Source organism: Phalacrocorax carbo, chromosome 1, assembly GCF_963921805.1.
Source record: "Phalacrocorax carbo chromosome 1, bPhaCar2.1, whole genome shotgun sequence".
In the NCBI taxonomy this organism is placed as follows: Eukaryota; Metazoa; Chordata; class Aves; order Suliformes; family Phalacrocoracidae; genus Phalacrocorax; species Phalacrocorax carbo.
The window spans coordinates 147957007-147970480 of record NC_087513.1 but is presented as its reverse complement, the minus strand read 5'-3'; positions in this window follow the sequence as shown (position 1 = coordinate 147970480).

Here is a 13474-nt window from a genome sequence, read left to right as displayed (position 1 = left end):
AGGTTGAGCAGTGTAATAAACCGAGTTATGACAAGTTTCAGAAGTGGGCCAGTAATGTAAAAAAAAAAAAAAAAAAAAGGCTGCTGTTAATGCAATAGGGCTGGCTGGGTGGGGGTTTACTTGGAAAGGCAGATTTATTGTGGGAGGAGGGCCCCAGCAGGGAGAAAGTTGGTTTCTCCCTGGATTAGCGCTGCATGGTGGTCCAGGAGTGGGGCCACACCATTAGCCAGAGCTTTCCCCGCCAACCTATCTTGTGGCTTCATATGGCCCCAGGGGCTAAGCAAGCACACAAAAAAGAGGCCAGCCCTGTCCCACAGAGGCCACTGCCTAAGTGAAGCAAAATTGCTATACCTTGAAGCATGAAAAAGCAGCCATTTCCAGGAGGAAACCTCAAGTGTTCATTTTCTTGTTTTCTACTGGGCTCACGATTAAGATTTCATACAAGTTAATGCTGATTATGAAGTGATGGAAAACTCCTCTGTGGCAAGCGAGCACTGGACTTCGGCCACTTACTGTGTGAGTTAAAGCAACAGGAGCTGGCCCACCGTTTCCCTTTCTGGCTCTGTTTGAATTCAGTTGATTAATGTTGTATGTGCACGTCTATCGAGGCACCGCATTTAAAAGGATTGTTTACCGTAGCCTTGTAATCAACCTGCCTTAGCAGCACCCTATTACCCATGATAACAGGGTTGCTGCAATTTGGGTCTGAAAGAAAACCGCCTCAGATGGGCTCTCGGATGCTTTAGTGCTAGTATGCTGCCCTGTTATCTTCATTTGTAATTTGTTTTCAAGAACAGTGATTTACATTTCAGTTGGATTACACCTTTTAATGTATCACAAACGTAAAGTGGCTGCAGTGAAAACTCACATCTCCACTAGATTTCAAACGATGCATTTGAGGCTTCAGTGGAGAGGATTACAATTAAAATCAAAAGCCTGCTCATTCTTTTAATGATGCGTGCTAACCCTTTGTATACTAAGAAGCCTATCATGGTGCCATACAATCATGATTTTTTAGGGATATGAAATAGCTGCGTGCATTCTGCCTTATCATCTACTACATGCAAATGTTGTTCTTCTGAAAAGGAATGCATCCTGCACAGTGAGTTCAGAGGACAACTTACCTTGATAAAAAATAGAGAATAATACATAAAAAAGGAATGGGGAGAAGAAAAAAAAACCACAGTTGCTTTTTTTTTTTTTTAAATGTGAAACATATTTTAGTAAGAGACTTCACTTTCCTAAAGTAGTTGTTGCCAAAGTATGTAGTTATGAAGACTTCTATTGAAAGTATAATGGTACTGGATGAAGTGCAAAATATTAATCAGTGTGGTATTTTTCTTTCAATGAACATTACATCGGCAAAGGAAGATTTATTGGTTTTGTTGTGCTTTGTTTTTTGCTTTTTTTAGTCCTGTAGTTTTCTCACAGCAGTAAATTTTCACAAATCTACATTTATTTATTTTCTTCAGCAATTCAGAATAATTTCCATCTAAGACTTTTTCTTTCACTTTAGAAGGATTCACAAATAACAGACCTTTATATTCCTACTTGGCTCTTACTGTGTTATTCTTGGTCTAGAAAATAATTGAAAATTCTTATGGTGCAGACTTATGGCGAGGCTGAAACTCACTCAGATCGTGTATGGCAGAAGTATCTGGGAGAGAACCTTCACTGCAGTGTTCAAAAGCTTCTGCTCCAAGCCAAAACCTCACCTGGGCTCAGGCAGCCTGACAGTTTCTCTTTACCCTAATACTCTGTTCCTCATTGCCAGGCTGGGACCACCCCCTCATGCCAAACGCATCTCCCTGTCTCCTTGAGGGGCTAACATCTATCCCAGGGCAGAAGAGACTCAAGATTCCACAACAATGTGACGAGGACTGTCTATAGCCAATGCTCCTTACCCTTCCACAGAGGAGCTACCAACTACCAACCATCAGGTGGTGGCACAGTGAGGGCCCAAAGTACTACCTCCAGTGAAGGGGTGAAGAATTGGGGAAGAGAAGAAAAGTGTCATGGTTAAACCGTGCAATTTCAGCAAGCCAAATTAAAAGGTTTTTATTTTCGTTTTTTAAGATAGCTGCAAGCCCTGGAAGACACCATTTAGTAGCCTATGTTAAGAACACCTTTCCCAGGCTCTGCTACATGAATTTGCTGTTCCTTACCACTCAGTAGAAGTCATTGCAATACATACCATTTCTCAGTTGGAGATCTGAATGCATTGTAGAAAAGATGGTAAGGATCTCTCTATTACTACTCAACAATCTGAAAGAAGAAGTTGAAAAGATTCAGGTATTCCATCAAAATTTCCTTAGTTTATTAAAAAGTACCATTTACCAAATCTAAGTAGCTAAATCCATAAATAATCCTTAAGATTGAATCAAATGTCTTGGTCAAGTCAAAGTGGTTTTCATTTCAATATTTTGCAAAAAGATAGATTAAACCACCTTTCTAAAATGCAATAGTCTGTATATCTTGAAAATCAAAACTCCCAGTTTAACATTCACAAAAGAATAGATGGGATTCCCCTCACTGAACTGAAACCTTCTGAAGACAAATGTCTAATGAAAGTAAGTCTTTGAGGTTTTCTCTGTATTCGGTGATAAGAGTGAGAAAGTCATGCAGACCTGAGGTTTTCTCGTACTTAAGCTGACCAACCTTTGGTGAAAAGAAAAGGTTCCTGCCTTAATGGTAGCCCGAAATGGAGTTTGCAAACACATCTCACACACAGCAGTCAGACAGATTTTGGCAAAACATATTATCTTGATGTTTCTCTCCACCTCCTTCTGTCACTTCAGTCTTCTTCTGACTAAATTAAGTTTTATTTTCCTCCAGGCAAGCCTTTCTTCTGATATAAACTGAGGTATTCAAAGCACAGAAAGGGCAGGCTAAAAACAGATATAAAACATCAACACACAGATTACCTAAAGATCATACCACATGAGTGAAGACATTTGAATATTTTTTTACCTTTTTCATGTAGATACTTTTCATTCTCATCACAAACAGAATAAAGGAACCTTAAATCTTATGATCAAAACCCAGAGACTGATTTACAAATGTCATTGAGGTGTTTCAGGGGAACTGAAATGCCTCATGCCTTCATTCTTCCTTGTGAGATGATTTTCTGGTTGTACTGCAATGAGCCATCAGAACCAATCACCAAAACGCATCATGGAACAGGTAGCTCAGCCTGACCCCTTGGCAGCAGTTCAGAGTGTTAGGCAACAAAACTGTAGTTTCAAAAGTAACCAAAAGTTGTTTCAAAAGTAGTCTGAGCTTTACTTTTTTTTTTCTTTTTCAGCAAAGCTTTTCTTCTTTTTTTCCATTTTCAAATATTTGTACTTTGATAAGAAATCATTATTCTTCTAGCAGTGATGAAGGTGAAATGAAGACATTTGGTACATTTCACTCTGACTCCCGTTTTCATCAGTAGACGAAGGTTTCACACAAGACTTTTCACACAAAATTTTAATCCATTTCACATAACCAGCAATCTCCTGACAGACTATTTCTAAAATTGTCATCAGTCATTGTCCCTATAATTCAGAAGCTACTCTGTTTAGATTGCCCCATTTCAGACAAAAAATAGCACCCATGTTGCTCCAAATGAGAGAAGGTCATATTCCTAATGGAATTGAATATAAATCCAATATGATTTTCATGTTACACATTACATCATTAGCTACAGATTTGTAGGGAGAGAGCTAATATATTGAAGATTGTGACATAGTTCTTTTTCTCAAATGGACCTAATTTTTGAAGTTAGGCGGCACTGAATTTCTTCTTATAAGAATATCTAAAGTATTTTTCTTTTATTGGCTCCTTCCTTTAAGCAAAGACTGCAGACCTGATGAATATTTCATAGGTAGAAAAACACCTATGATACAGGGTTTTACCTACAAAATCTTTGGGGAAAGGGAGAAAATGGCAGGAAGACACTGTAAGGACAGTTCTTTTAAGAAGTCTTTGGAAAAGGGTCCCCATTTCATTTTCTACATCAATAATGCCTCCTTCACCCCTTAATACTTTCTTCCTTTCATTTTATTCCATAATAGTGTTCAGTCATTTTTGTACTTCTCTTTGTATTAAAGAGTGTCTCCTGAGCCGGCTAAACCATTTTAAAGCTAAAAATTTAAATAAAAAATTCTGAACTAGAAAAAAAAAAGACATCCAAATACAGTGGCTGTAAATTTGTACAAATCTGTTATATGGGAATAAAGGTTGGAAAAAAATAATCAAATGTACATTTTAAATTGATTTCTTCCTTCTTCTACTCTTTAATCCTAGTGGCGCTTACTCCTGGATTTCAAGAACACGTTTACACTTAGAAGTGGCAAGAGTGACAAAAATACTTTATTTCACTGAAGACTGTCCCCTCTTAGATATGAGGTTGACTCTCATGACCATGACATGTAGAACTCTTTTCTGACTGATAACCTCTAATAGGCAACAATGACAAAGAATCAAGAAGGAAAATACAGCCAATAAAACCTGTTCCAAGGAAAAGTAAGAATATAAATCTCTCTATAAAGTCCACTGACAGCTCTTGTCCTTATATAGAAGTTTCTTAGGTAATATGATGATTAGAAAATGCATAACACCAAAAAAATTGAGAAAGACTGAAAAAATACCCAAATCTATTCCCTCTACCTACAAGTCATTTCATCTAGTCTTGATTTGAAACCATTCTTTGTCATTCTGATCTTAGACTTGGATGGCACATGGTGGAAAGTAGCTGACTGGTGTGTCCAGCCACTGAGATGGGAAGCCCAATATTCAGATTACAAATTTGTACTTGCAACAAAAGAAACAGTAATGCATGGCAACACTACTAAGCTTTTTACTGGATGGAATAAAAGCCTAGAAAAAAAATCCTTGAGGCTTAAGTTGATGTTCCTCACCCAATCTAAGCCTACACATTAGGTGTTTAAATGCCTAAACATTGGATGGCTAGGATAAGCCCCCTTTCTTCTGGACTTCTTAAGGCAACCAGTGTATACTAGATTTTCTACGTCTATTAGATTTTCTAGACTGTCAGTCATTCTTGCTGCTTTCTTTACCATTTCTCCTCTTTCTAAGTGCAAATTACATACTGGACTCAGTATTTCCAATATTTAATGTAGAATTGGGGAAAATTGCACTGTTTTGCTCTGCTTTCAGTCTTTAGGATTGTGTTAGTCTTCTAAGACTTCATATTTAGCTGGTTCTCTACCTTGCCACTATGTCTTCTTTCAGTGCACTGCTTTTTGGTGTTGGGTTTTTATCTTTTACAAAAAAAGACTCTTGCATCCTGAAAACACGACCTACCTTTTTGTTTTCCCAAATGTGTGATCTTGCATTTAACTGGAAAGCACTAATGCATGTGTAAGTGAGCCCATCTGATTGTACAATACAGATCACTTGCTAGATTTTTTTCTTTGTTATTTAACATGTCACAGCTGCTCAAATTATCTGCAGACTTCACCAGCAAGAGCTTTTATTTATTTCCAGATAACTAGTAAAGATACTGAATAGGCCTGGGTGAAGGATAGTCCTGTTTCCTCTCCTTTCAGGATTTAAATTACCAGATGACTTATTCTGCATCTACAATTACTTTTTCTGATCTCTCACTTGGTAAGTGTTTAATCAATTTACTTTGTATAGTGCACAAAGGCAAATATTTTAGAAAGACCTATTTTGAAAATGCAATAATGTTCATCAAACAAGATTGAAATTTCATCAGACAGTTGTATCAAATTTGTGCAACATAACCTTTTTTATATAAAGCCATGTTGACTCTCGTTAGTTAGGCTACTACCTTTTACCTCTTTCCTAACTGCATCTCTGTCTACCCTGTTCATGACTTATCTTGAGATCAGTCAGCCTAAATGACATTTGTAGTGACTTAGATTGTTCTGCTTAATTTTTTAAGGTACTGACAGAACACTCCTGTTGTGCCACATCCCTCTGAATCTCCTCTAGCATTCCAAATTGATTTCAATACAAATATTTCAGAAAATATTTTGGCTAGTATTTTAGTATGTCTTAATATAATTTATGTGGTTGTATAAATTTGGGTATGCCTTTTCAACTGATAGTGATTTTGTTTCTGTCAACTCTGTTCTTTTCTGAAAATTATTTTCTTAACACAGTTTCAAAAACTGTATACTTACGGGAGGGCAGTTGCCATCTATATCTGCAGCAGAAATGTTTGAAACTTTAGAAAATACTTTGTCTTGTAGTTTTTTCTCTTTTTTCTTTTCCTTTCTTTTTTATTTTCCTTTTTATTTTCCTTTTCAGTTTTCGTTTTCTTTTCCTTTTCCTTTTTCCTTTTCCTTTTCCTTTTCCTTTTCCTTTTCCTTTTCCTTTTCCTTTTCCTTTTCCTTTTCCTTTTCCTTTTCCTTTTCCTTTTCCTTTTCCTTTTCCTTTTCCTTTTCCTTTTCCTTTTCCTTTTCCTTTTCCTTTTCCTTTCTTCTTTTTCTTTTTCTTTTCCTTTTTCTTTTTCTTTTTCTTTTTCTTTTCCTTTTTCTTTTTCTTTTTCTTTTTCTTTTTCTTTTTTTTCTTTTTCTTTTTCTTTTTCTTTTTCTTTTCTTTTTCTTTTTCTTTTTCTTTTTCTTTTTCTTTTCCTTTTTCTTTTTCTTTTCCTTTTTCTTTTTCTTTTCCTTTTTCTTTTTCTTTTTCTTTTTCTTTTTCTTTTTCTTTTTCTTTTTCTTTTTCTTTTCCTTTTTCTTTTTCTTTTCCTTTTCCTTTTCCTCTTCCTTTTCCTTTTTCTTTTCCTTTTTCTTTTCCTTTTTCTTTTCCTTTTTCTTTTTCTTTTTCTTTTTCTTTTTCTTTTTCTTTTTCTTTTTCTTTTTCTTTTTCTTTTTCTTTTTCTTTTTCTTTTTCTTTTTCTTTTTCTTTTTCTTTTTCTTTTTCTTTTTCTTTTTCTTTTTCTTTTTCTTTTTCTTTTTCTTTTTCTTTTTCTTTTTCTTTTTCTTTCTCTTTCTCTTTCTCTTTCTCTTTCTCTTTTTCTTTCTCTTTTTCTTTCTCTTTTTCTTCCTCTTTTTCTCTTTTTCTCTTTTTGTTATTTTAATGGATATTAACCATAAAAACTTAAATTAGTCACACATTAAGGTTAGCCTTTTAAGCTTTTAAAAACCAGGATATGGAAAAGGTTACCTTCTTAGTGCAGTCTTTTATATTTCTGCTTTTCACTCTAAGTATATGTCTTACCTCTAAGTGTGGTAAAATATAAGATATGTCATAAAATATACAGTATGTCTGAGATAATGTTTCTGCAGGAAATGTTATATCCTGACTCTGAAGTGCTTGAAACAGTCACCTTCCCAACAGATTTTCTTCATGTATTCAATCGCACTCTCATTTGTTTGTTTTTATATCGGTGAGCACCCGGTAATATTTGGTTGGACATAAACAGCAGGAGGAACTCACGTAAGCAGAAAGTCCGGAAGTTACTATGACTTCTTGAGGTACCAATTCCATACCAGGGTTTATTCATGTTTTACTGTCTAAAGAATGTCCTCTCTTCAGAAGCTCATGGTTTAATGCTAAATAAAGGTGACCCAGCCTTTTTTTGTGCTGCCATCTGTCTGCTGAATGTCACTCAGAATTATGATGTAAAAATATTACTGCATTTTCAATTCCAGCTGGTCTTCTGCGAGGCTTCAATGTTGCACAGCCTTCTGCTGCAAGGACTTCGGTAGATACAAATGACTGTACTGAAGGGTATTTTGAGAGAGGGGGGAAACAAAAAGACTTGGATTAACCAAAGTGGGTTCAGTAGAGGGTCTGGAGCACTTCCACCAAGAGGCATCATAGGACACTCCAGTTTGGAAGGGACCTCCAAAGATTAGCCAGTCCAACCTTTTGTGAGAAAAAGGAGAGGCTGTGGGAGCTGGGCTTGGTTGGCCTGGAGAAGGGGCAGCTTTGGGGGCACTTCATTACTACCTTCAGCTACCAAAATAGAGAAAAGACAGATTCTTCCTGTAGTCATAGAGCTAAAGGAAGAGAGGCAAAGGACGCATGCAGCAGGAAGGGAGTTTCCCACTGGGTGTAAGGAAAAACCTTTTCCAAGGACTGTGGTGAAAAAGACAGACCTTTACAGGGACTCACAACTCTGCTCTACCTTTGAAATCAGCACTGCTTTGAGTAGGGTGCTCAAATAACCCACAAGGGCCCCTTTTAATCTGCATTACTCTGTGGTTTCAGGGCTGTTCGTAACCCAGTGGAGACCTGCATGGTTTGCAAGGTCAGTCTGTTCTGCTGAAAAGAGCTCACCCTTGGGATAGCCCATCCACAGGCTGTAAGTTATATTTCAGTTCAGGATTTGAGCTGCAGGATCAGTAATGAGGATGGTAGACCCTTTGCAAAAGCAGGAAGCTTGTTCGTTCTGAAACAAGCCTCATGCCATTACCCTCAGTTTCTTCCTCCTGCTTATGACCCTCAACTTCTCTTTTGCTTTTATTTTACTTCAGTTCTGCACATACTTTTCTCTCAATTCCTTCTGTAGATGAATCACCTCTTCAATGTGCCTGGGACTACTCACATGAGTAAAATTTTTAGGACATGATGGAGTTTTTTCAGGATTCCTGCTGGCCTAAATCCAAAATGTCTTTACATCAGCAGTTACATTTTCATTTGTATCTGTACCTTGCCAAGTAAATGGAACCCTCATCCTGACTGTGATATTTCACTGCATATGCAAAATAAATGATAAGCATTAATACTAATGATCCTTTTGTCTCATACACTTAGACTTTACATCCACTACACAGCCACCTCACTTAATTTTCAAGATGACAACAATGTTGGCACTTGATTTACTTTTAGCAGAATTTGATAATGCTCAATTAGCCTTCTGCTCTCATTAATTTTTGGTGCTCATCAGTATTGCCCTCTAATTTACCATGAGTGCTTAAGAGAAAGTAGTAAGGAGTAGGCATACCCTAACAGCTTTTTTCATTCTGCAGCCCCTAGATCATTTGAATATAAAGTAAAAGGAAGCTGTGGATCTCACTCTCTTCCTACATGCACATTTTGTAGGTACCACAAAATCACTAGACAACCAAATTAAATGTGCACACATTAACAACTGCTTTGGAAACCATCACGGCAGATGGGATCGGTCAGTCTGATGGAGCTGCCTCATTTGTACTTAAAATTACTCATTTGGTAAAATCAGTCCCAAATTTAGCACCCTGTGTAACTCTCACAGGCAAATGAGAGATTTAAGTACTCACAAAGGCTTCTGAAGGAGCTCCTGAACAGCTCATTTCTGTGCCTGGACTAGTCAGGCAGGGTTTGCCCCCAGAAGCCTTTAAAGGTTACTTCCTTCCATACAGAGAAGTAATCACAGGCCAAAGTAGAAACTACAATAAACATTAGGCCACGCTGTTTCTGGTCATCACCAGAGCTACTAATTTTCCAACCACTGCAAATGCCATCTTGTAAAGTAGTTATTTATAAAGGCAGAACAGCACTTTCTTGCTCTGAGTGCTGTTTCCCTGCATATTTTACTCTACCGTACAAACAGAATCACAGAACCACAGAACGGCAGGGGTTGGAAGGGACCTCTGGAGATCATCTTCTCCAACCCCCCAGCTTGAGCAGGCACACCCATAGCAGGGGGCTCAGGAACGCATCTGGGAGGGGTTTGGATGTCTCCAGGGAAGGAGACTCCACACCCTCCCTGGGCAGCCTGTGCCACTGCTCTGGCACCCTCACAGGGAAGGAGTTTTTCCGCATACTCAGGTGGAACTTCCTGTGTTCCAACTTGTGCCCATTGCCCCTTGGCCTGTCGCTGGGCACTATTGAAAAGAGTCCAGTCGCATCCTCTTGACACCCACCCTTCAGATATTTATAAGTATTGATAGGATTCCCCTATTTAATTTCATTTCTATTTCAAAAATTTTAATGTACAATTTAATCTGCTTTCTTTGCTCTAATTAAATATAAGATATCAAGATAATGCTTTTACTTACTGAGTTTAGTAGTTTTAATATTAGTTCTTTCCTTTATACCATTAGTACACTTCTGAAATTTGTACTTAATAGAAACATAAACATTTTTATTTTGAACATTAGTTTTTGAAATATTCATTATTGACCTTCTGGCTAATTCTAGTTCTTTTAATATTGATATAATCTGAAAACTTGTGTTCCTTATAATTAATGTATCTATTATTAATAATTAAGACCAAATTTGCCTGTTACTTTTCTTCATAGTGAAGACAAATTATTTTCATTTCTTATAATATTTTAAAAATTTCCTTTACCTAATAGCTACTGTATTTTAATAAATATTTTTCTTCAAAGACCAGCTCAGCCAGGTATTGATACTCTCTGCCTGCACAGCCTGCTCCATTACAGTACACAGTTTGTGATGGTTCAAGCACCAAAATAGATAACTTCATATCAACAGAGAAAATCACAATTATCTTCACCATCAGAAATTGCTGCCTGCTGTTGCTTAACCAGGTTTCATCCCCTGTGCGACTGTGGTTGCAATCTGCCTCCTGAAAAAGAAAGACACCTACTAAATCCACACTTTTTCTTCTGTATTTAAAGATACATCAAGATCAATGTCTGGAGACCTGTTGCCATCTGCCTGGGAATAAATCTCTGCATTTCTTGAAGAACTGTCATCAAAAGGCGAGAGAAGTTCTAGGCACCAGAAATTGAATTCCTCTGAGTTCAAGTGGATAAGAAGGCAAATTTCTTTAAGAATGAGATTAATTTATCACTGGAACAAGTTACAAAGGATGTGATGGTTTTTGCTGTACTTCACAGTTTTCAGTTAAGTCTGATTGTCTCTATAAGTGTATGACATATTTCAAGAAGATCATAGAATCCGAGAATGGTTTGGGTTGGAGGGGATCTTTAAAGATCTTGTAGTTCCAACTGCCCTGCCGGAGGCAGAGACATCTATCACTAGACCAGATTTCTCAAAGCTCCATCCAACCTGACTCTGAACGCTTCCAATGATGGGGCATCCTCAGCTTCACTGAGCAATGTATTCCAGGTCCTCACCACCCTCACAGTAAAGAATTTCTTCCTTATACATAATCCAGATCTACCCTCTTTCAGTTTAAAGCCATTACCCTTTGCCTTATCACTAAAAGTCCTGGTAAAAAAATCTCTCTCTGTCTTTCTTGTAAACCCCCTTTAAGTAATGAAAGGCCACAATGAGGTCTCCCTGGAGCCTTCTTTTCTCCAGGCTGAACAACTCTGACTGTCTTAGCCTTTCTCCACAAGAGGTGTTTCATCCCTCTGACCTTTATTCTGGCCCTCCTCTGGACCTGCTCTAACAGGACTATGTCTTTCTTGCACTGGGGACCCCAGAGCTGATGCAATACCCCAAGTGGAGCAGAGTAGAGGGGGAGAATCACCTCATTCAGACCTGCTGGCGATGCTTTTTATGCAGCCCAGCATACAATTGGCTTGCTGGGCTGCAAGCACACATTGCTGGCTTGTGTTCAATTTTTCATCTACCAGTATCCCCGGAGGGACAGTGTCAAAGGCCTTACAGAATTCAAGATGGATGGCATCAGTTGCTCTTCCCTTATCCACCAATGCGATCATTCCGTCGCAGAAGGCCACAGGGTTATTCAGGCACAATGTGCCCTTTGTGAAGGCATGTTGGCTATCTCTAATGACCTCCCTGTCATCCATACACCTTAACATAGCTTCCAGGAGAATCCATTCCATAATCTTACTGAGCACAGAGGTGAAGCTGACTTGTGGGTAGTCCCCAGGGTTCTCCTTTTTACCCTTTTTAAAAGTGGGTGTGATGTTTCCCTTTGTCCTGCCACTGAGGACTTCACCTGACTGCCATGACTTTCAAATATTTTGGAAAGCGGCTTAGTGACTTCATCTGCCAGTTCCTGCAGTACCCTGGGATTCATCTCATTGGGTCCCATGGACTTGTATATGTTCAGGTGTCTCAGATGGGAAAAAACCTGATCTTTTGCTACGATGGGTGGGACTTCATTCCCTAGTCTCTGCCTTGAGATTCGGGGACTTGAGAGATGTGGGAAGAGCAATTGCCAGTGAAAACTGAGGCAAAAAAAAATTTTTAATACCTCAGCCTTCTCCATGTTGGTTGTCACCAGATCCCCTATTTCATTTACCACAAGGGTACGATTACTTTTGTTCTCTTTTTCTGACTGACATACTTATAGAAGCCCTTATTATTATTGTTCACATCCCTTGCCAAATTTAGCTCCAGCTGTGTCTTAGCTTTCCTGATCCCATTCCTATACTCCTGGGCAATATCCCTATAGTCTTCCCAAGATGTGTTTCCCTGCTTCCACTGCGCATGCATTTCCCTTTTGTGTTTCAGTTTGACAAGGACTTTACTCAGGCGTGCTGGTGTCCTGCATTCCTTGCCTGATTTCTTGTAAATGGGAATGGAGAGCTTCTTTGCTCTAAGAAAAATATCTTTAAATAGCTGCCACCTCTCTTTTGCTCCTCTGTTCCTGAGGGCAGTTTTCTGGCGGGTCCCATCCACTAGTCCCTTAAATAACTGAGTTTGCTCTCATAAGGTTTAAAGTCTTGACTATACTTTTCGCCTGGCCTATATCCATCAAGATCATGAATTCCACCAGGGCATAATCACTGCATCCCAGGCTACCGCCAGTCTTGACCTCTCCTTTAAGTTCCTCTGAGTTGGTGAGCAACAGGTCCAATAACACATCTCCTCTGGGTTAGGAAGTTATTCTCAATGCACTCTAAGAGTCTCCTAGACTGCTTGCAGCTTCCTGTGGCACTTTTCCAGCAGGTGTCAGATATTAGACCTAGTGCAAAATCATGGTGTTAAGTTCTGTAGCATGTTGCATAAGAGTTAAAGAAGATTTTCACATTTTTCCCACCTAAACCCAAAAATATGAGCACCTCTTAACAATATATTCTCATCTATTCTATTTTACTGCCTGATATTCAAATTGCAGTAACACTAATAGTATTTAAACACGATGGCAAAGATCAGGAGAGGAGAGATACATTCAAGACATGTTCAATTACCTCTGTAAAACCAGTCAAAAATAATTACTTGTATAGTCAACAACCTTTCCAGAACTGACAAAATATATCATCTTTCAGTGACCTTGCAATAACCACCCTGAATCTGGAAAGTCTTAATATGTCCGTGACAATATCAGCCCCAGTGTGAATTAGGTTATTAGCTTCCTTAATTTGTATCATTACCAACTGTTTACAAAGCCTGTGTCTTTTAAGATGGTTAATTAAAAAATATTAACAAACATTTTGCAGTTGAATCACAGCAAATCCAACTGCTGTTGTCTCATCTCACATTTTGTTATGAAAAATTATTCATCACTTCAATGAATTACACCTGAATTACACTACTGAATTACTCTACCTGAATTTTATGCTTCGCCTTCAGCAAACTTTTCTACAGGTCCATCAGCATCATTGTGTCTGAAAGCACACTTGCAACATATTTACCTCCCTGTGAATCCATGTGCAGGTCATGA